We start from the raw sequence: 23,506 nt of genomic DNA on the forward strand, positions 1-23,506 counted from the left end.
CTTGGCACTTTCTCAGTTACTACTTTGCTTTTTGTGACATATCTATCAGAAAGAGAGAACAATACTTAGGTCTATGGGCTCAAGATTCAAACTTCTGACTCTAAATCTTTACTAATAGTATGACCTTGATCAGGATTCTTACTCTCTTTCAGGTGCCAATTTCTTAATCTATATCTGAAGATTTAAAAAAGTGAAAAAGCAGGGCCGGGGGTTTAGCTCAGTGGCACCATGCCTGTCTCACAAGTGCAAGGTCCTGAGTTCGAACCCCTGTACCAAAAAAAAAAGTGAAAAAGCAAAGAAAGAAAAGAAACTTACCCAAGAAGTGAGTGGAGATGACAAAACAAATGAATATATGAAAGAATCTTCAAACAATTACAACAGCAAGTACTAATCTAAACTTAGTTCGATCATCTATCTGCTCTGCCTTGTTTTTGTATGAATCAGATAATTCCTCCTCTCCCTCTTTCTTCTCCACTTTGAAAATTAAAATCTTATTGATCAGACTGCCAAGTGTCTGGATATTTATTCTCTATCCTTTCCATATAATTCAAGTTAAAAGCACATCCTCACATCCTCATGACAGGTAGAGGAAGCCTTGCCCTTCTCCGCAGCAGCCATTTGTTTATTCTCAATTTCCTTTCTTTTCTAAAAGCACAATCGTTCATTAAAGAAAGAGGCAAAATCAGTTATGTCTTCAAGCCTTTCAGTTTTCTATGTGGACATTCAGAACCCCATGCCTTCCTGGGATTAGCTCACAGTGACATTTGTCCTAATATAAATCAACAGGAAAAGTCATTTCAAAACTTCCAGTAGCCAATCTGCCACATCAACAATACTTAGTATGGCAAGACACTTTTCCCCTCTCAGCAGCCTGTCCACAAAAGCTTTACAATATACTTCAGTGCCCAGACAGCTTTTCTTTTGGAATTAGCAAGAGATTTCCTCAAATCTGTTAAGGACTGAAAATTTCTCTCCTACACCGAGGTACGAAGACTGCATTTCCTCTTAAATATCTTAATTCCACTCATGTAAAAAATGAATTGACTTGTTGAAGAGCACTCTTGGTTCCAAGCTCTTCCCTTTTACTTCCTTATTGGTTTCTACAGTCAGCGACATACTTTTACTGATTTTTGATAGAGTCAGGTTCTCACAACCTTTCTTGCCACTCATGGTTTCCTTCAGTTTAGTTTTTATGTGCCATCTAGGAATATGTCAACCTGTCATGAAGTGTCACTCAAACAGTCACATCTCCTTTTTTTAACCTTTCTTTTTTGGGGTGATTGAGGGGGAATTCAAAAGTCAAAATCTTATACGAATTTGCTCAATGGTTAGCGCTAGCATTCTATTTTTTAGTCAAAAAATGCAAACATAGATACAGTCAAGTACATTAGGTAACTTTGACAGAATGTTTATTAAGAAATTTCTGTTTCCTCAATCTTTCTTTTTATCTCTTCTTTCTCTTCCCTCTTTGACAAACATTTAACCATCTTCAGAAATTTTGGAATGAATCAGATACTGAGAGCAATAAATTAAATTGGGAGAAGTCTTCACTAAATTTGTCACACAGTGTTGTCAACTGAAGGCAGTGCTGACCTGAAACCCCATCCCACCCCTTTGGCACTTTTCTTTTGGCAAAAACTGCCAAATGCATGATGATTTGATAATCTCATACCTGGCTTGGGGAGCTGTACAAATGGACATTTGGATGAGACTAGCAAACTCATTATTCACATTGACCTAAAATGTGATCCTCTGAATTCTAGCAGTGAAAGGTTAATGATATAATTCACTAGACTCCCTTTGAATTTTAATTGAAATTATAAAAAGGTTTGAATTTCAATATGAACCTCAGATTTCTGTACTGACTATCAGATATGTCACCAAATGAAGAACTCTCGCAATGCTCCTCATTTTTATTTATGAATTTCATTCTATGAACATTTCTGGTAATGCATTGCAAATTATTTTTATCCTTTTTAATGCCAGCCAGTATTTGTTGATATTCTGTATATACCATATTCTATTCAGAATTACTTTGATAGGTATTTTCTAAATATCTAATGGGGGGGAGAGGCAAGCCTATGTTTTCAACCCATGCAGGATTTTTTAATATTTGTCCATTGATTTCATGTTTCTTTCTACTCTGCTATGATTAATTTATTCAGATCTTAAAGGAGATGGGAGATTATCAATGTTAAGTACACCAAAACTTTAGGAAATCAAATAAACTTTTTTCTTTATTGTCAAAAGATACAATCTCTTTGTGAACCACATTTCACAATACCAAACCAGTACTGGTGGTAATAGCAAATATGTTGTAATAGTGTTATGGAGTTTTAGGCCAAAAGCCCCAGCTCCAGGGTTCCTAACAGACCACTCATCCTATTATAATACCAATCAAGGAGACATGGTGAAGGGCAGGAAAGGAGCTTTTAGTAGCATGGCCATGCTGGGAAGCACAGATAAAGAGGTTCAAGATCTGTCTTCCAGGGGTAGACAGAAGCATTGGGGATTTAAAGAAAGAGGAACAAAGGCAAGGCTTGGAAGTGCATAGCTGAGAGGTTAACATAGCCAGTAGCTTAGGTAACCCTGGTCAAGTTCGTTCTGGTTAGTTACTATTCAGGACTGGTTCTGGGAAAGCCTTCTTGGGAGGGGGGTGGGGTTGCAATTGGGTTGCCATCATGAGATGATGGCTTGTACTTAGGGTTATAGGCTTGGTTCTCACCACAAGGTAATTGCTCCTGCTTTGGTTTGACTTCATATCAGGCTCTGCTTTTTTTTGGAATCTGAAGTGACTGCAGATTTAGGACAAAACTGGAGACTTCTCAGGCATCATCATGGGGGTTAGGAATGGGACACTGTCAAAAGCTGCCAATGGGATGGCCCTGCAAATCCTGAAAATTACTTTAGTTATTCTTACCTTGGTGTCCTCAGTTTTAAAGGGAGATGAGATAGGCTAGGTAAATTTAGAGCAAACAAACCTTGTTGTACAGACATTACTTAAATGATTGACGTGCCTCTGTGCATAGCTGAGCAGACACCACACTTCATCTTGTCTTGAGATTTCTATTGGGCATCCCAGCCCAGGCCTCAAGGTTCCTGTCGCAGTGGCACTTACAGATATGGCACATGGCACTCACTCCACACCAGGCTCCATACTAAGTATTTTATACATACTGACTCAACTAATCCTCAAAGCAGCATTATTAATAGACATTATCATTACCCCAGTCTTGCAGGTGATAAAACTGAGGCACAGGAGAGATAAGTGGCCAAGGCAGGATTCAGAGCTGGTTGCTGGAACCAAAAAACAAAAGTGCACAATTTATTTTAAGTAAATTCAGTTATTACTTCAAGATCGATATATGTAATGAAGCCTTTTGCCTCAAAGATGATTTTTTAAGTAAAGCCTTAAATATGATATATGGAATATTATGAGATACCATGGTGTGATACATATATGGTATACTTTGAGATATATATATATATATATATATGGAAGGCAAAGGGAATCAGAACTTTTAAAAAGTGATTTACCAAGTGCTCATAAATATGAGAAATATAGTAAAAGCAGTGGCTTAGCATAACTTGCAAGTCACAATTGCTGAGAGGAGGTTATGGTTTGGGTCTAGATGTGCCCCCAAAGCCTCACACAATCATAGGTGGGTGAATCTAGAGTGTGTCATGCTAGGATTAACAGCGTGTGATTACTAAACCACTGCACGAGAGTGATTGGTTTGGCACCACCCTAATCCTGATAGGCTGAGTAAGATAAAAGGAGCAGAAAGACCCTGTAAAATCCCTTCCTTTGCTTCCTTGTATGTGGGTTGTTGTTTCTCCTCTGCAAAGCCTGGTTGCCATCCCTGCCTTGGAGGCAGCCGATTATGGACTGAAACATCTACACACTGTGAGCTGAATAAACCCTTTTCCTTTTAACTTTGGCTGTTGTGTATTTTGTTTCAGCAATGAGAGAAAAGTAGCTAACACAGAGGGTCATGGTTTATAGCACATGTATTATTGGGAGAATTCTCCAATGTTTCATTCATATACCAAATGTTTCAAAGCCAAATGCCAAACAATAGTATTCCATGATAAAGTTTTTGTATAAGTCAGTGTGCTATTGTCTGTCATTGGATATTTACATTATGAATACATATAAACTCATTCTGATTACTATTTTTCTCAAAGATAATCACAAATTATAGTTCTTTTCACAATAATTTTTATAACCAAATTTTCTAGAAAATGTATGTTCTATATAACTAGATTTGCTTGTATGTATAATAATAGACTCAAAATTATCAGTAAAGTCTTAGATTATCAAGCCTCGTCACACTGGTTATGCTAAAGATTTAACTTATTTCTACAATAGATACTTATATATCCTATATATTTTAATGTAGAAAACGAATTATGTTCTGAAAGTATTTCAAAAATGATATCATTGTCTGTATTTTTATTTTAATAGCTTCTTTTAACCTGGCTAGTGAACAGAAGGATGTGGAAACAATTCACAACACAAAAGAACAGACTGAATCTGAATTCAAAGATTTTAAAGCAGCTGTCAGTAAAGACTAATTCATGGTTTACCAAGCCTAGCTCCATATTTTCAAAAGCACAGAGAGAAGACATGATTTAGAAAAAAAAGGAAGAGTATATTTTTATTTTAAAGAAATGAAAAATTAAAAATTGTGATATATTTGAATGAATGGTGAACATATACTTAATTTAAGAGAATCAGTTGTCATGTTTTTAGTCTTTACTCTCCTTCTATTTTCCTCCTTCTCAGAAGCATGAAAATCCAATTCTTTTTTTATCCTGCTGATTTTTTGACATTTTCCATTTGGCAAAAAGGAATTGCTCTCCCTCTTTGGTGTTTCTAATGGATCTGAAACCCGTGTGATTAACATGACTTCCTTCCTCACACTAGGCTGGGCATCAATATCATTTCAGAAATAATGTGTATATCTCCTGAGATCAAGTGCTAATTCCTGGGAGTTCTAGTTTAAAAGCTGTTATAAATGGCTACCTTTACCAGGCATGAGATCTAAGAGAAAACAAAATATTTTTAGTGTTTGGGTTTTTGTCTTTAATTTATTCAGAAATAATTAAAATTAAGTTACTGAAATTTCAAGATCAAATTAAGCAAGCACTTCTTCCACTTTGGAGAGCACTACTCCTCCTCCCTTAGCATAAATAGGCAAACTTAAGTAATATTAGAATTACTTGGCGAAGATTAGACAAAAAAAAAATCAGTACCCAGATCCAGGCTTCAGAAAGTGTTCATCAATTATCTTTGAGTAACTCCTGCTATCTAACAGGAACTAAAAGTTCTCCAGAGTTGGGCTAAGGATTTAGTTCAGTGGTGCTGCTGCCTGGCTCCCAAGCACAAGGTCCTGAGTTCGATCCCTGGTACAAAAAAAAAGTTCTCCAGAGTTAATACTAATATACATCTAGGATTTAAATTCTAGACTTACTGTAGCTAACTTTATAACTAAAAAGTTTTTTTAAAAAATCATTGGTGAAATTAATAATTTAGGATGATTAAGCTATATAAAATATATCCATTTGGTAAAATATTTTACTGAGGTAATGTAGTCATGCTAGTTGACATTTCATGGTTACCAAAGTTCAATGTAATGACAAAAGCTTAAAATCACTTCTCATAATCTCTTTCTGTTAATTTTCACTAGCAAACCGAAATACACTCAGCCTCTGATCCCCTCCTCACATATCTACCACACCCTCATGTCCAAACCACCCTCACTCCTCTCACCCTCAAAACTTCAGGTCTCCCTTCTCTACAGAATGATCCTTTCAAGATGTAGTTCACCTCACGCCAATCCTGTGTGCAAGATTTTCCTCTTTTTTTGCTACTTTCCATGTTATATTAATTCCAAACATTTGCAAATATTCTTTCCATTTTTTTCTTACAGGGCAAATCTTGTGGTATCTTGATTAAAAGGCTGTCCTTATATTTTATTATTTTGTTTTTGTTTTCATTTGTAATTTTTATTAATATCTACTTGCAAATGTCTTCCCATTTCATACCCAGTAAGAACCTCAGGCCATAGAAGGCCAGAAGGCTGTTCGTGACTGGATCTCCACCCTCTCACATTGCAGCCGTTAGCAGGCTCTCCATTGCAGCATTTCAAAGCTTTCAGACATCCTCCTACCTGAAGATTCTCATACTGTTCATGCCCTTAACCTAGGCCATTCTTCCCCGTTATCTGTGTGGCTGATTCCCTCTTTCTTAAATGTCACATCTCAGTGAGGCCTATCCAGACCACCCTGCTCCTATTGTAACTGCCCCTTATTCCCAATATTCCTTAGCCTACTCTTTATTTTTGTACAAATAATTTGAATTGTATATAATTTTCTGATTTACAACTTTTACTGTATATAGCTCCCCTTCTAGAGGAGAAGGTCCATGATCTCTTCTCCATGTGTTCATCAATTTATTTTAAAGGCCTGAATCATTGAGTGACATATAGAGGACATCACAAATAACTGTTGGATGAATCAGTTACTGAATAAATATAGACACAAACTTATACTTTCTAATAGCAACTGATTTCTTAAAAGATATGATAATATTTTGCTTTTGCAGTGCTGCTATTTTTTCCTTACTTGTTTTCCATGCAAAGCGTGTTGTTCTTAGTGCTTCAGCACTTCTGGCTGCCTCCCCAGAGCTTCAAATTACTCCATGAAGGGAAACAAATACTCAAAGTGCAGAAATCTATTTCAGCATGAAAAGGGCAAGCCCACTAAACTATTGATCCCTGCAACTATTGCCCTTCATTCCATGCAAATTCAGCTTTTCACTCCATCTTCATATCTATCTTATAAGATAAACACATTTCACTACATATCAAGGAAATTCCTATTCTTCCTACTATTCTTCATCAGTTATTGACCAATCAAAATTCTTTTTAATCAGGACTTTAAAAATGTTTAAATCTGTAATTTTACCAATTTTGTCTAATTATATATCTCATTAGATGCAAAAGAATTTGAGAAATGTTAACAACTTGAAATACAAATAAATGCCATGTGTCTTATACTCCCCAATGATAAATGTAATTCTTTTATTTTGGTTAACTATTCTCACTTTTCATTTTATTAATTCAACAAACTATTTGAGACAACCAGACATAAATGACTAAATCTGACAAAGAGCCCATGTGGAGCTAACATTCTCCTCTTCTAGGTTAGTGATCAGTTCAACCATTGTTGTTATCTGAGTGCCTAACATTTTCTATAACATCTAATCTTGATAAGATTCATTATGTAAGATGAGCGGACACATTTTATATAACAGAAGTCTTAGTGACTTTCTTATCACTGGGATAAAACACCCAACAGCAAAGAGTAGGACAGGTTTATTTTAGCTCAAAGTGTAATCCATGGTCCACTGGCCCCAGGCAGAAGCAGCAAGGCAGAGGGTCATTGTGGATGTAAAGCTGCTCATGTCAAGGTGACCAGGAGGCAGAGAGAGGGAGGAGTTTGGGAGGGAGATTCACCCTTCCAGGTCAGCCCCCAAAGACCTGCATCCTACCAGGCCCCACCTCCTAACAGCACATTTATTTTTGAACTTATCCATGGATTAATCCACAGATGAACACAGCACGCCATGGTCCACTCACCTCCCCAAAGCCCCACCTGTGAGTGCATGAGAGTTTCAGGGATCATTCTTGATCTAAACCATAGCAATAGACAAGTGCAAACATTGACTTCACACTAAAAAACACATTTGCTTTCACTGGCAGCTATTGTCTCAGGAGCACAAATCTTGTTATTGCTGAAGATCCCAGACCTGGGCATATCTGAGCTCCATCACTTGGTACCTGTGTGCCATTGGAAGCATTACTTCAATTCTGTACCTGTAACAGTCCCTGTACCTACCATATAATGCTGGGAATACTTTTCAGATTTGTATCATAATTTCATAAAGCACCTACCATATCATTAATCAAAAGCAAGTGTTCACCAAATCACAGTTATTATTAAGATGTGTAAAGAAAAGATGGGGAGAGGATCCCAATATTTTATATCAGTAATATATGTGAATTGAAAATGTAATTCTTGAAAATAAAAACAATTCAGCAAAAACATTAGTGGAGGAAGCTACCTATCTCTCATACAGTTGGTCAAGGCAAATTCCCTTGCTGTGTTCCTGTCTTTCCCCCTGGCCATACATGTCAGTCATAATTACCTGACTCCTATCTGACTTCAGCACTTGCCTGATAACTACATACCCCAGAAGAGGTCATCTCCCACTCAGTCTTCAACACATAGGCCAGAGGCTGAGACACAGTAAGTACTCAACAGATTTCTTCTTAATCACAGTACAGAGAGTCAGAAATCTGCAAGTTGGCTCATGCAGTCTATTTACATTTTACAGTAGAGACTAAATCATCTTTAGGCTTCTATAGGAATTAAGAAAAAAGATGAACAATCCATTTAGGAAAATTGATTCAAGAAAAATAATCATTTTGGTGCCAGTTTCTTGGAGACCATTTATTATTACTTTATTTTTTCAATAATTTTGTTATATCTATTATGATTGCATTGACCGTGTCTACTTTCTTTTGTTTTGTTTCTCAGGGAGTTGTCTCCATAGAAACCATTATTTCTAAGAATACCAAAGAACAGTCCATATCAACTGAGAAAAATTAAATTGGCATTCCTGAAGATGAAAGCCAGGTACTTTAAGGTAGGAACCAGGGTTAGGCTTAGAAGAAAAGGAAATACCCCCACTTTTGCTGGCCAGTCTTTGTGCCATGGTCTGTGAGCTTCTAGGCCCAGTCCAGGCAAGGATTATTTCATTAACCACTTATAACCCCCCAGTGCTGAAGCTTCTGCTATGATCTCTGTCTTGTTGGTGAAAAAACTTGATGGTTAAGTTCCAGAACTCTCAGGGTAGACATATAAGAAGCCCAGATGGGATTCCACCCAACTCCAGGTCATGAGATTTTGACTTCTGTTAACTGTTCTGAATGTTCTTTGGGTTCCTCATCCTGAGTTCAAATAGGAATACACACACACACACACACACACACATACACACACACACACACACACTACATATATTAATTAAATAATCAAAATCCAAACAATTGATCTATGAGGTTTGCTCAAAAAAGATGATGACTGTTTAGATTTTTTTAAATTACTAGACTAAAAGATACATTGTCATTAATCATTCTCAAAATACTCTCTATAGCTTTAGCACACTTATCCCATCATTCTTACCAGTTTCTGAAGCAGTCCTGGAAATCCTCTTTCATGATTGTCTTTATGTGTGCTTTCAGAGCTGCCTCCATGTCCTGAATTAACTCAAAATATTTACTTTTTCACAGTCATTTTGACTTTGTGAAAGATCCAGAAGTTGAAAAGTGCCAGATCCAGCAAATAAGATGGATGAGGACACACTGTAATGTTTTTAAGAACCTGCCTTTCAATTGGATGGCACGCAACAGTACCATTCACTCTATTCTTTTAAATCACATCTCACAGAGACATTTACAAAAGAGGACTTCTGGAACTACTTCAGAAAGTGCCAAGAATGATGGGATAAGTGTGTTTGAGTAGAGGGGGTATTTTAAGGGAAATTGATGGCAATGATTTTTAGTGTAATAATTTTTAAACATAAAAATTCACCATATACTTTGATCACCTCCTGTATTCCTAAAAATTTGTCAGAAAAGATATCATAAGGAACTGTTTTATGATTGTAACTTACTTTCAGGGAGTAACTTCTTTCTCCAGTGTAGTAATGTTAGGAATCTTCCATCCTTACATTTAGGAAGAAAAAATTATCCTGTGATATTTTAAGGCATCACTCAGCACTGAGCATTGCCTAGGACTTCCCAAGACATTGAGTAAAATAAAATAGCATAAAACAGAAATGAATATAAGCAGTCAACATCTTGGAAATGTTCTCATATTGTTTTCAATATCCATCTAGCAGCTGAAAAATTGGTATATATAAACTATAGTAAGTAAATGTATATGTTCAGTTCTGCAACTGACACTAATAAAAATGCTAGATTAAATTTAAAGCAAGAAAAGCTTCTAGCTATATTATATTTCTGGGTGGTGTGAAAAGTATTGGAAAAAATAAGATATTTAATTTTATAAAGTCTAGTTTTAAGGAGTTCATAATAATTTGTAAATTATAATTTTAGATCTTATTCTTAAGTGTATAGTACAGGAATATTAGATTAAGCAGATGGCATTCAAAGTGACTCTATTTGCCAGCAGAGTCAGAAGTGAGAAAACAGCTCTCCTTTGCAGAAAGTTCCCAAGTCCCTACCCATTACATGCCCACAAAAAACCTTTATTTTTCATCAGTAAACCATATCAGGAGTTCCTTGCTGCTGCAAATGGGGTTAAATGGTGTTATCAAAAAAGAGATAGCTTAAAATTCAAATAGTCTAGAGGTGCTATCAAATTCACTTAAGAATACTAGGAAAAAATGGTGGAAAATGGAGATGTGGGAAAGAAGATGATTGTTTTAAAAATAACACTGCTGCTATTTTTCTGAGTAACAATTTCTGCCTCCTTAAACCCTGTGGAAAAGTCTAAAGTTTTCTCTAACTCCCAACATAAGGATTACTAATCTGTACCATGTTGCTACAAGTAAATGTTGAAAAAAAATTTCTTGTAGAAATAGTAGCAAACACAATAAAGGCAAAAGACTCTCAAATTATGCTTTTCTCTCAGCTTTTAAATGCTACTGCTGGTTTCAATCTCTCCTCCTGTAACATTTTATAAATTAACTGGGGACATTAAAGAGGGTGCATGTGTGAGTGTGTGCATGTGTATGCTTTCCAGAGCAACCCCGGGCTAACCTTGGCTGTCCTAATGTTCTCTCATTGGGCTGTACTTTGGATTAAAACAATACAAAGCACAAGTTCTGATTGCCAGAAAAGGTGACCTTTCATTACTATTAGATTACAATCTTATTTCTATAAAAATGACAGTTACCTTGAAGCATTGCTGTCCTAAACTTTCATTAACAGAGACAGATGCTTCCCTAGCTTTCTCCTGGTCAAGATTAGACATTTATGGGGGATGGATTCAAGGGTCTCTCTATGGCTGCAAATTGTCCTTTTGAGGTTCCTGATTATAGTTTCCATGGAAAACACAGTACCAACAAAATAACCAGAAATGTGTATTCATGGAGACGAAGGTCGTTTGTTGCAGACATGAAACATTCTGTTATGCCAGTTCATGTGACCCAGCTGACTATTTTTAGAATCAGGTGGTATCAACCCTCAATTTGTCAGATCTCCAAGAAGGGTCAATGCCTGCTTGGGATTGCTGACAGCAGCTCCAGCCAGGTTACTGCCTCACAGAACCTCCCTGACAGCTGCGTTGCCATCTTCCTGCCAGCCACAAGCTCACCACAACTGCCTCCTGGTGCTCCCAGCTGCTGCAAGACAGCCCCTGCCAGTCATACCCTGGGGCTCTGCCAGCTCCACAGCAATCCCAAAGTGCCACGTGGTGCCCAGACCCCCAGGCATCAGTCTCTCTGTCACATGCAGAATACTCATTCAGTGGGTTGTCTAAAATTAACTTTTCCACAGAGCCCTTCCCCTGCACCTCAGTGTTTGTATGAGATGTGATTTCATAGTTTTTCTTTCAGTTTGCATATTGTATGAAAGGATTCTTTGGCACATAGGCAGGGGTGCTCTCCCAATCACATACCTTTGACTTAAGATTACTGAGCAAAAAAAAGAACTAAGCTTGGGAATCTAGATTCAAACAAAGCTTGGGAAATGTAAATGATCTCTTAAAGCATATAAAGGCATAAACTAGCAAAAGAAACATCAGGAGTCATAGATTCCAACGTTTCAAATTCCCAGAATATGTAAGTTTGGACAGGGTTCTCTAAGCCTTGATCAATCAACTGCTGCCAAAAAAATATCAACAAACTATAATCAAACATCTACTGTGCTAATAAATATTAGAAGAAATGACAAGAAAAATCTAAAGTGTTGCTCTGTAAATGTTAAGATAAATGGAGAAAGAGAGAAAAATCTGAAACACTGAAGATATGGCCTGTGTCCATTAGCAGTTTCAGCTTAAATTGTGATTGAAGTAGCAGCATTTGGAATAACATGTCACAGAATACTGCAACACCAAAAGACAAGCATATGGTTAACTGTGTACCATATATCATAGTTTATGTGTACAAACAGTGCCAATCAGGGCAAGGGAAGACTAGTTACTCCATTGAGCTGTGGACCTTTCTAAAGCAAGTAGATCATAAATTGAGCTCACAACTGAATTAAGAAATCTGTGGCAGCAAGATGCTATACACAGATTTTGAATTTTTGAGAACATACAGGCTAAGGATTCTAGCTTTTACATTGCCAGCCTCAGGATATGATTGAAAATATTTTTGGAAGAGAAGCAATAATGATGAAATTTAGAGTAGATTGAACCATGTGAATTTACCCTTTTACAAGATGAGGAGGAGGAGTAGATAAAAAAAATTAAATATCAGTAAGTATCATAAGATCTAACATAATATAAAAGACACAGTGAAGAGAAAAAATCCAGACTAGGTTGAATGGGTTTGGATTCCCATAAATGTCTTGCTCTATCAGCTACTTTTCCAAATCCCCTCTATATCCTATTTTCTTTATCAAAGAAGTGAAAAGAAATTTAAAAAGAAAAAGATGACACAATGGGAAATAGGAGAAGGAAAAAAGGTAGGGAATCAGGAAGAATCATGAAGCAGCTTGAAAATTCTTTAACAAAGAAAAACTATAACTTCTTGAAAAGCTTTCAAGTAAAACCTCATTAACTTTTTATCTAGGGCACAACCATTAACACAATCTGAAAAAGTTACATAGAGAGCTTATTTAAGTTTAACAAAATATAAATTAACTCTTATATTTTCCTTCTTTTTCTCCCCAAATATTATTTATATTTTCTAAAAGAAACATATTTCATATGTCTGGGCCACACATGAATTCTGGCTATTTGAAACTTTAGTCCATTATTTTAAATTATAATTTAGAGATGTTAAAGGATATCCACCTGTTTATATTTGATCCAATGGAAGAGTCACATTTTCTGCTAAACTTTAGATGCAACAACTGAAATGCCAAATACACACCATCACAAAACATAAGCACAGTGTCCTACTTCTTTGTGATCTTCACAGCTGGGATCAGTTTATTTCCAGCCCATATTCTGGAAAGAATATAAGAATATAAGGAAGGAATATAAGGACCCTAATTTAGAACCAGAGTCAGCAAAATATGATGCTTTTTGTTGATCAAGTAGAATGTCATGCAAAGTCTCCAGCCATGATCCAAATCCCAGGAGGTTTGGTCACCCCATATTGACTTCAAACACTGCTCTTAGCCAAGCATCTTTCAGTTTCCTTCTTTTTGGTAACCATTCTTATCTCAGAAGAACACTTTTCCTTCAGGTACCTTATAGAAAGGATGCTATCTCCTTGTCCTTTTCTTTACACTTTCTTATCTGAAACTGTGTAACAGATAATGGCAAAATTACAAAGACAATATTGTTTATTAGAACTATAACTTGCCTACCAGTTAAACTAGATCCAGACCTATTCTTGCCTACTCCCTATATAATTGTTTTACTGACATGAAGTCATTCTGTTGCCAGTAAATGTAGTGTACAATGAAATATCCATCTCTCTCTCCCTCCTAAAAAAATACCGAGTTTCCTTTGCTCTTAGACAAGAAGCTCCAATTTTGCTCACTAAAATATCTTCAGATAGATGATAAAAAATGATGCTAAAATACACAAAAAGAATCATTTACACATGCTAGGACATCTGCGAGCAACCTGTATTCTAATCTTTGATCTTTCATTGATTTTCTGTTCAGGCCTTTGCTTAGAAAGACATACTTCATCTTGAATTCACTTTCTATGAGTCAAAGCTGAAATTCCTTGAGGTCTGAAAGGTAATCAAATTGAGTGACAAGAAGCTGAAAGTAAGGAAAGTCAGGACTGACAGAGACTGTGATGATCAGAAGAACTTATCCTGCCTTAAAGTGACCACAGCTAATCAGAAAGGCTTAATAATTATCTTGTAAAAATCTTAACTAGTGTTCCATGACTGTTTAGATTTTTAAAATATTTTTAATTTCAGGAACTAATGCTATAATATTGTGATAATGACAAATCTTCACAACTATACCTTTAAAACATTCATTCTAATGATAAGTAACTATGCATCCAAGTAGATATTTCAGTAATGGGCTAGATGGTAAATACTTTCTGTTCTTCAGTTCATATGGCCACTAATCTTTGCCACTGCTATCATAGTCAGAAAGCAATAAATAAATGACTGAGGCTGTGTTCCATTAAAACTTTATCTGCAAAAATATCGAGGAAGCAGATTTGGCTGCAGGTCACAGTTTGCTGACCCTGATCGATACACACCTCTGTGTATACCACTGTGTCTCAGCATCTTAGTCACTTTCTCCTTACTGAGACAAAATACCCAACATTCACAGCTTAAAGGAAGAGGAGTTTATTTTGACTAACATTTTCAGGACATAATCAGCTGGCAACCAGGCATTCTGAGTACTCAATAAGTAACTGCCAATATTTTTATTTTCTGTGTAAAATCATTTATCTGTCTCCTCTAGGATCCTACTCATTCCACACAGAAGAGCCTTTGTTCTGGACCACCCTGTAAATGTCACTTTGTCACAGTCAACAGTAATCTCCATATTGCCGCTTCTGATGAAGATGTCTTGTTACTTATCTCACTAGATACTATAAACAACATTTTGGCACAGTTTGCATCTCCTTCCTTCTTGAAAACAATTCTCCCCTTTGTCTGCAGACTACTAATTTCTTTCATATCTTGTGTGTTAACTTTACAAGCCACTTCTTAGGCATTTTCTCACTGCATTCCATTCTCTCACATGCTCTTTAGAATGTTCTTACCCTCAGACCTCAAACTTCTCTATCTGCACTCACTCCAAAGAGATCTCAAACACGTTCATGATTTTAAGTGTCATCCAAATGTTGATGTTTCTCAAATTCATATTCTAGCTGCAAAACTCTCATATGAATGTCACACTAACATGTCCAGTTCCTATACATCTCTTTTTTTTTGAGTATGTCCATTTGACTTTTATTGAAGTGTTTGTAGGAGGTCTTCAGAAATCAAATATGAGCATGAAGTTATGGCCAAACATAAAATCTATCAAATTCAGTGAAAAGTTGCTGATGTTAAATAGTAGTTGTAAGAATGACCAATATATATTCTTTGTTAACAACCCTTCACTATACAGTAAAAAATAAATAAAATAAAATAAACATTCAGTAAACATTCTTTCCTAAGGTAGATTCCCTTATATATCAGTGATTTATCCATTCTTTTGTATGCACAAATTTGTTGAACATACCAATCAGTGGTTTTCACGATGGAAAAATAAAAGCACCATCAACTGGAGACTGGATAAAGAAAATGTGGTTTTCCATCAGTCCCGCGGAACACGCCAAATCAGCCCGCTGCAGACAGGCTGGTCTGCGCACGCCCTACTGAGGTCCTGAGTCACGAAGAAGACGCCAAATCACCCCACTACAGACAGGCAGGTCTGTGCACGCCCTACCGAGGTCCTGAGCCAGGCGGAAGACACCGGATCACCCCACTGCAGACAGGCAGCCACCTGATTCCACATTACCAAGGTGCAGAGGACACCAGACCACCAGACCAAGGAACTGAGTCCCACTGTTGCCGGCCCAGAGGTAGGGGCTTCTGAGCCGTCCTCCCACTGCTCCTGGTCCAGAGGGAGGGGCTTCCCAGTCACCATCCCTCCCACTGCTCCCAGCCCAGAGGAAAGGGCTTTTGGGCCACCATTCCTACCGCTGCTCCTGGCCCCTCACCTCACCCAGCTCAAAGGAGGTAATCCATGCAGGCGCTAACAGCCCCCCACACCAGTCGAAATGAGAAAACACATAAATAAGTCTCAAAACCAGACTTCCAGATCACCTACAGCAACCCCAAAGGGAAATGAGATGGAACACTGTGATACTCAAACACCTGGACCCACCAAACTGGCAACAAAAGGGGATCTGGAAAAAAGGAAATCAGAAATAATTTCTCAGATAACAGGAGAAATGGTGCCCCTAGTGTAAGACATGATTAATAAATCTAGAGAGGAGCTGAGGAACATGATGGAATCCCAACATAAGAAACAAATGGAATCCATAAAACAGATGCAAATAGATTTCCAGGACATGAAAAACTCCACTGAAAGTCTACACAGCAGAATGAGCCAATGTGAGGACAGAATTTCAGATATAGAAGATAAGATTGCAATTAGTAACCAGGAAAAGAAAAATTGCTCCAAAATTATAAGGAAACATGAGAAATCAATCCAGCAGCTGCTAGATGGTGCAAAAAAGAATAACATAAGACTGATTGGGCTCAATGAAGAAACAGGAGAGGGTGCAGATGACACAAAAAATCTCTTCACAGAAATAATGGCAGAAAACTTCCCAAGCAGGGGAAAAGAGCTTGACATACAGATAAGTGAGGCATATAGGACTCCAAATAGCCTTGATCAAAAAAAATCTACAAATAGGCATATAATTGTTAAGATTCCAGAAACTCAACAGAAGAACAAAGTTCTCCAAGCAGTCAGAGAAAAGAAACAAATCACATACAAAGGAAAGCCCATCAGAATCACAGCAGACTTCTCAACATAAACCATCAAGGCAAGAAGAGCTTGGAGTGACATATTCCAAGCCCTAAAAGAAAACAGCCTCCAACCCAGATTGATGTACCCTGCAAAACTATCTTTCAAAATGGATGGAGAAACATGATACTTTCATGACAAAGAGCACCTTAGGAACTTCATGAATACCAAACCAGCACTCCAAAGAATTTTACACAATAGCCTAGGAACACACATTGAGGTTCACAACCCCAGGAAGCAAAGCAGAATGAACCCATCTGGCATGATAAGAAATTAAATGTAAAGGGGGAGAACCCAACAAAAAGAAAAAGTCATGGCAATAACAAGTCAATACGTTTCAGTTATAACCATCAACATTAATGGCCTCATTTCACCAATCAAAAGAAATAGACTGGCAGAATGGGTCAAGAAGCAAAATCCAACAATATGCTGCATATAAGAAACACACTTAATTCAAAAGGAAACTCACAGACTGAAAGTTAAAGGGTGGAAAACAATACTCCATGCGACAGGAATGTGAAAAAAAGCAGGAGTAGCTATCCTCTTGGCAGATAAAGTAGATTTCAAACCAACACTGATTAAGAGAAATGAAGAAGGACACTACATCCTTGTAAAGGGAAGAATCCAAGAGGAAGAGATGACAATCATAAATATCTATGCACCAAATACTACTGCACCCAACTATATAAAACAAATACTAATGGACAGGAAAAGCCATATATACACTAATACAATTGTAGTGGGGGACCTCAACACCCCACTGTCACAAATAGATAGATCAACTAGACTAAAAATAAGTAATGAAATACTAGAACTCAATCAAACTCTTGAACAAATGAACTTAACAGATGTTTACAGAGTCGTCCACCCCACAAAATCAGGATACACATTCTTCTCAGCTGCACATGGGTCATTCTCCAAAATAGACCACATACTCACATATAGAACATGTTTAAGTAAGTGCAAAGGAATTGAAGTTATCCCCTGTATATTATCAGACCATAGTGCGATGAAATTGGAGATCCATAGCAAAAGAAACAAAAAATTTCAAAAGCACTTGTAAATTGAACAACACACTTCTGAATAACCAATGGGTCACAGAGGAAATTAAAGAAGAAATCAGACAGTTCCTTCAATTAAATGACAATGACCATACAACATATCGGAATCTATGGCACCCAATGAAGGCAGTCTTACGAGGGAAATTCATAGCAGTGAATACGCATATTAGGAAAACAGAACGACCCAATTAAACAACCTGATGCTGAACCTCAACCTTCTAGAAAAAGAAGAGCAGGACAACCCCAAAGCTCATACAAGGGAAGAAATTATAAAGATCAGAGGAGAAATCAATGCAACGGAGACTAAGAGAATGATACAAAAAAATCAATGAAGCCAAGAGTTGATTCTTTGAAAGAATCAACAAAATTGATAAACCTTTAGTCAACCTTGTCAGAAAAAGGAAAGAAAAGGCCCAAATCCATGCAATTAGGAATGAAAAGGGTGAAACTACAATAGACCCAGCAGAAATCCAGATGATCATCAATACCTACTTCCAGAACCTATACACCAATAAGATGGACAACACAGAAGAAATGGACAGATTCCTAGATACATATGAATTACCAAAGTTGAATGAAGAAGACCTAAAATTTCTGAACAACCCAATATCAACCAATGAAATTGAAAATGTAATTAAAAACTTATCAACTAAGAAAAGCCTGGGCCCTGATGGCTTCACTGCTGAATTCTACAAGACATTTAGAGAGGAACTGCTGCCACTACTGGTTAAACTCTTCAATGAAATTGAAAAGGAAGCAATACTCCCAAATTCATTCCTGGAAGCAAGCATCACCTTGATCCCCAAAGCAGAGAAAGACCTAACTGAAAAAGAGAACTATAGGCCAATCTCACTAATGAACATAGATACAAAAATCCTTAATAAGATACTGCCAAACAGAATGCAGAAGATCATCAAAAAGATCATACACCCTGATCAAGTGGGATTCATCCCAGGGATGCAGGGATGGTTCAATATATGAAAATCAATCAATGTAATACACTATATCAATAGAGCCAAGGACAAAAACCATATGATTATCTCCGTAGATGCAGAAAAAGCATTTGACAAAATCCAACATGCATTTATGATAAAAACCCTACACAAAATTGGAATAGATGGTCTCTACCTCAAACTGATAGAAGCCATCTATGAAAAACCAACAGCCAATATCATACTAAATGGTCACAAACTGAAATCCTTGACACTCAAATCAGGAACAAGACAAGGATGTCCACTATCACCACTCTTGTTCAATATAGTTCTGGAAACATTAGCCACGGCAATTAGACAAGAGAAAGAAATAAAAGGAATAAAGATAGGAAATGAAGAAGTTAAATTGTCATTATTTGCAGATGACATGATACTCTATATAGAAGACCTCAAGAACTCCACCAAAAGTCTTCTAGACTTAATAACCAAATTCAGTCAAGTAGCTGGTTACAAGGTCAACACACAAAAATCAATAGCTTTCCTCTACATAAATGACAGACTCACTGAGAGAGAAATAGGGCAAATAATTCCTTTCACAATAGCATCCAAAAAACTGAAATACCTAGGAATCATCCTAACAAAAGAAATCAAAGACCTCTTCACTGAAAACTATGGCACTCTGAAAAGAGAGATTGAAGATGATATCAGAAAATGGACAGACATCCCCTGCTCCTGGGTAGGAAGGTTTAATATAGTGAAAATGGCCATACTTCCAAAACTGCTATATAGATTGAATGCAATTCCAATTGAGATCCCAGCAACATACTTCATAGACCTCGAGAAAACAATCCAAAAATTCATTTGGAGGAAGAAGAGACCCAGAATAGCAAAAGCAATTCTAGGTAACAGAGACATGGCAGGGGGTATCACAATCCCCAACCTACAACTCTACTACAAAGCTACTGTGATAAAAACAGCATGGTACTGGCAAAGAAACAGGCTTGAGGACCAGTGGAACAGATTAGAAGATGCAGAAACAACACCAGACACACTCAGCCATCTCATCTTCGATAAAGGAGCCAAACACCCTCACTGGAGGAAAGATAGTCTCTTTAATAAATGGTGCTGCAAAAATTGGGCTTCAACTTGCCAAAGATTAAAACTAGACCTGTATCTCTCACCATGCACTAAACTAAAATCAAAATGGATTAAAGATCTAAATATTAAAATAGAAACTCTGAACCAGTTGGAACAGAGGTTAGGTAGAACCCTTGAAGACATCGGTTTAGGAAAAGATTTTATGAACAAAACCTCAGTTGCCCGTGAACTAGCACAAACAATCAACAAATGGGGTCTCTTCTTATTAAAAAGCTTCTGCACAGCAAGAGAAACCACCAGCAGTGTGAAGAGATAACCCACAATGTGGGAAAAAATCTTCACCTGCTCTTCCTCAGACAAAGGTCTACTATCTCGAATCTATAAAGAACTTAAAAACATCAGACCTCCCAAATTTAAAGACCCAATCCACAAATGGGCATCTGAAATGAACAGACATTTCTCAGACAAAGAAGTAGAAATAGCAAATAAATACATGAAAAAATGTGCAACATCACTGGTCATTTGAAAGATGCAAATGAAAACAACGCTGAGATTCCACTTCACTCCAGAAAGAATGGCTGCTATCAGGAAATCAACCAATAACAAATGCTGGCGGGGCTGTGGGGAAAGAAGAACCCTGCTCCACTGCTGGTGGGAGTGTTGACTGGTGCAAGCACTGTGGAAATCAGTATGGAGATACCTCAAAACCTAGGACTGGAAATCCCATTTGACCCCGCTATTCCACTGCTGGGGATCTTCCCCAAAGAATTAAAAGAATCATACCACAGTGATATATGTGTGACCATGTTCATAGCAGCGCAGTCTGTAATAGCTAAAACTTGGAAACAGCCCAAATGCCCATCAACTGGAGACTGGATAAAGAAAATGTGGGTTTTTTTATAAAATGGAGTACTACTCAGCCATAAGAAATGAGAAATTAGAGACATTTATAGTTAAGTGGATGCACATTGAGGTGATACTCTTAAATGAAATAAATAGAACACACATGTGTAAATACCAAATAGTTTCTCTAGTGTGAGAAACTGAAAGTGTAAATAAAGACTAAATGTATAATAGGCAATGTGAAATAGGAAGAAAAGAGGCAAAGGGGAAGGAAGTGGGAGAGCTAAGGGAAAGGATAGAAGGGAATGGGATTAATATGAGAAAATGGAAAAATAGGAGCAAAATCTTTGTAAATAGGGAGGGCGGGAGGGGTTGAAGGGAGGGCTGGGCAAAGGTGAAAAACAAGAACCAAGAGAGACTATGTAAAGGTGCAAATTTCCAATGATGAATGTCATTATATTGTATACCTAAAATGTACCCATGATTAGAATGAATAATCGATAATGTAAAATAGGAATAAAAGGTCCAAACGGGTAGCGGTAGTGGGAGGCATCAGGGTAAAGGAAAGAAGGGAAAGGAAAAACTGATGAGAAATGGAAAAAATTGAAATAAAGTCTTTGTAAATAGGGAAGGGTGGAGGGGGTGAAGGGAGAGCTAGGAATGGGGAAAAAATAAGAACCAAGATGCACTATATAAAGGTACAATTCCCAATGAGAAATGTAATTGTGTTGTATACCTACAATGTACCAATAAAAGAATTTAATACAAAAAAAAAAGAAAGAAAATGTGGTTTTTTTATAAAATGGAATACTACTCAGCCATAAAAAATGAGAAATTAGAGACATTTATAGCTAAGTGGATGCACATTGAGGCAATACTCTTAAGTGAAATAAATAGGACACACATGAATAAATTCTGAATAGTTTCTCTGGTGTGAGAAACTGAAAGTGTAAATAAGGACTAAATGTATAAAAGGTCATGCGAAATAGGAAGAAAAGGGGCAAAGGGGAAGGAAGTGGGAGGGCTAAGGGAAAGGATAGAAGGGAATGGGATTAATATGAGAAAATGGAAAAATAGGAACAAAATCTTTGTAAATAGGGAGGACTGGAGGGGTTGAAGAGAGGGCTAGGCAAGGGTGAAAAATAAGAACCAAGAGAGATTATGTAAAGGTGCAAATTTCCAATGATGAATGTCATTATATTGTATACCTAAAATGTACCCATGATTAGAATGAATAATCGATAACGTAAAATAGGAATAAAAGGTCCAAAGGGGTAGGGGTAGTGGGAGGCACAGGGTAAAGGAAAGAAGGGAAAGGAAAAACTGATGAGAAATGGAAAAAATTGAAATAAAGTCTTTGTAAATAGGGAAGGGTGGAGGGGTGAAGGGAGAGCTAGGAATGGGGAAAAAATAAGAACCAAGATGCACTATATAAAGGTACAATTCCCAATGAGAAATGTAATTGTGTTGTATACCTACAATGTACCAATAAAAGAATTTAATACAAAAAAGAAAAAAGAAAAATAAAAGCACAAAAATGTTTACACTCTTGTACAGGTAAATAAAAGATCACCTTGAATTAAACTGGATTTCCTTAAGGGCGTAGTATAGTTTCAGTTTCATTACCTATTGCATAATTAGTTTCTTACATACAAATATTGACATATTTGGCTTGTGCTTTTCATCACTTGACTTAATTTTCTCATTACAAGCTCATTATGGATGAGACCAAATCCTTTTGAGCCTCACACAGGGGCATACATGAACTCATGCACATACACACACACACACACACACACACACACACACACACACACTGTCCTATTTTTCCAGTAATCTTCTCCAACTTAACAAAAGATAGCTCTGCCATACCAGTTATTCAGAATCAATGTTAAACCTCACTGTATTGTTCATAGATCATCTACAAATCCTCTCAACTGTACTTTGAAGAGGCATCCAGAATTCAAATTCTTCTCATCTTGTTTATCATTCCTTCCAATCTAAGCCCTCTCATGTGATACATTCCAGTAGCTTCAGGACTAGTGTCCTGTTTACAATTTTATCCTTCCTATGACTCACTTATATTCTACAGAGCCACTGTAATCCTCGAAGAGGGAAATCAGACCGGGACTTGCTTAGGTTAAAACTCTCCATGACTGCATCTCACAAAATAAAGCCTAAAATCTGAGAAAACTGTCCATGACCTGCCCCTACCAACCTCACTGTACTTATCTCTTTCTTACTCTCCTCATCATTTTCTGGATTCTGATTCAACTTAATATTCCTTATAAACACCAACTAGAATACTACCTTGGGGCCTTTTCAGTTGACATTTTCTTTATCTGGAATTTTCTTCCCTAACCTACCCCACAGCCTCTTCATTTCCTTCATGTCTCCACACAAATAACATTTCAGCACAGTGTGTCTCCCTGCAAAGCATCTACACCTCAAGCATTCCCTAGCCTCCTTGTTATGCATTATTTTCCTACAGTGTACTTATTCCTGTTTGATATAGTACATACCCAATACACTGTGTGTTCTTCATCCACATACTAGAATACAAAACAGCATGCAAGAAAAAATTTATTGTTCTTTCATTGCTCATCGCTACCCTTTTAAATAATGATGGGCACATTGTAGGAAATCTACAAATGTTTGTGAATGAATTTCTCATAATTGACCAAATTTTATGTACATTTGTAAATACTTTTTGAAAGTTTATTTTTGTGCAATTCTATGTCTCTGTGATATCATATTTCTAGAAATGCTAGCCTCTCCCACCCAGGTGAAGTATAAATGGAATCTGGGGAACACATGGGATACATAAAGACCAAAAACTGTGTTTTTCAAACAATAGTCC

This window comes from Heterocephalus glaber, unplaced genomic scaffold (assembly GCF_053883595.1).
Source record: "Heterocephalus glaber isolate CG9 unplaced genomic scaffold, H.glaber_assembly_v1.0 deba00001690, whole genome shotgun sequence".
Lineage (NCBI taxonomy): Eukaryota > Metazoa > Chordata > Mammalia > Rodentia > Bathyergidae > Heterocephalus > Heterocephalus glaber.